The sequence below is a fragment of the Cynocephalus volans genome, chromosome 1 (assembly GCF_027409185.1).
Source record: "Cynocephalus volans isolate mCynVol1 chromosome 1, mCynVol1.pri, whole genome shotgun sequence".
Classification (NCBI taxonomy): Eukaryota; Metazoa; Chordata; class Mammalia; order Dermoptera; family Cynocephalidae; genus Cynocephalus; species Cynocephalus volans.
Window position 1 is genome coordinate 243353334 of NC_084460.1, and position 1460 is coordinate 243354793.

The following is a 1460-nucleotide window of genomic DNA, read 5'->3' on the forward strand; positions in this document are numbered from 1 at the left end:
TGTGTGTGTGAACCGACACTATTTTTTAATTCCATTATGATAATCACTATTAAGCTGAACTTATTTCTCTGTCCTGGTGAATAAATGACATGCAGGAATATTTCTAGGCAACAAGTCATCCTGTACTCAGGCATTTTTCTACATCCTAATTCTTGATCAATTCATCATCCTTCATAAAACAATATGTATCAGACCTGGAAGAGCAATTAGAGAATATCTAGTCCATCTTCCAAGAGAGGCCACACAACTAGTTAACGGCAGAGCTTAGACTGAAACCCAGGCATCTTGCCTCACCCTGCCGTAATAAAGTGGATGCGATAAGTGACTTTTAAAAATTGAGTAATCGTGCTCTCTTCAGCAGTGCTTATACTAAAACTGAAACGATGCAGAGAAGATTAGCATGGCCCCTGAGCAAGGATGATGCAAATTCATAAAGCATTCCCTACTTTATTTTAGAAGTAGAGAGTAGAATTGTGGTCTCTAGAGGCAGGAAAGGGGAGCAGGTAGAGGGGATAGTGAGAGGGAATAACTAGATAGGAAAAATAGGTTCTAGTGGTCTACAGTAGTGCTAGACATCTATAATTAACAATAATTTATTGTATGTTGTCAAATGGCTAGAAGAGAGGAGTTTAAATGTTCTCATCACAAAGAAATGATACATTTTTGCAATGATAAATTTGCTAACTACCCTGATTTAATCAGTACCCATTTTATACGTGTATTGAAATATAACCCTGTACCCCATAAATATGTACAATTGAAACATTTCAATTAAAAATTTTTAAATAAAAATCAAGTAATCATCTCTATGTCATAATTAAAGATCTCTAAAATGTGCAAAAATGGCATAGTGAACTTTTATAGCTGAAAACATGTCAAGACCACAGTAGAAAAGAAGCTGAATGAGTATTAATACAAAGCTGTGGCAGTATTCATTATTATAGTTACTGTTTTTCGAACAATTGAATTGTTTGAGTTAATTCTGATATTGTACTTTGGTAAATTAAAGGTGGCCACAAATTTTTTGTTACCCCTTCCCTAGAATCTAGGCTGACCCGCATGACCTCTAGAATATGGCAGAAGTGAAGTCCTGAGACTTCTGAAACTGAGTAATAAGAAGTCTTGCAGCTTCTACCGGGGTCTCTCAAAATCCTCTCTGAACACCCTGAACTGTCATATAAGAAGTCCAAATACACAACTTAACAACAAGAAAAAAAATAACGCAATTAAAAAATAAGCAAAGGACTTGAATAATCATTTCTCCAAGGAAGATATACAAATGCCCAATAAGCAAATAAAAAGATGTTCAACTTCACTAATTAGTAGGGAAATGCAAATCAAAACCACAAGGTAACACTTTATACATATTAGGATAGTGATGAAAAATAGAAAATAAAAAATGTTGGTGAGGATATATAGAAATAGGAATACTCATGCATTCCTTGTGAGATGTAAATGGT

General features: G+C 34.5%; 1 non-coding gene across 1 annotated transcript; it reads left to right on the forward strand.

Annotated features, from left to right (window-relative positions):
- Nucleotides 1–347: 347 nt before the first annotated feature.
- LOC134365249 (U6 spliceosomal RNA) lies at nucleotides 348–452 on the forward strand. Its single transcript, XR_010021974.1, has one exon. It is a non-coding gene; the product is annotated as a U6 spliceosomal RNA (small nuclear RNA).
- The last annotated feature ends 1008 nt before the right edge of the window (nucleotides 453–1460 follow it).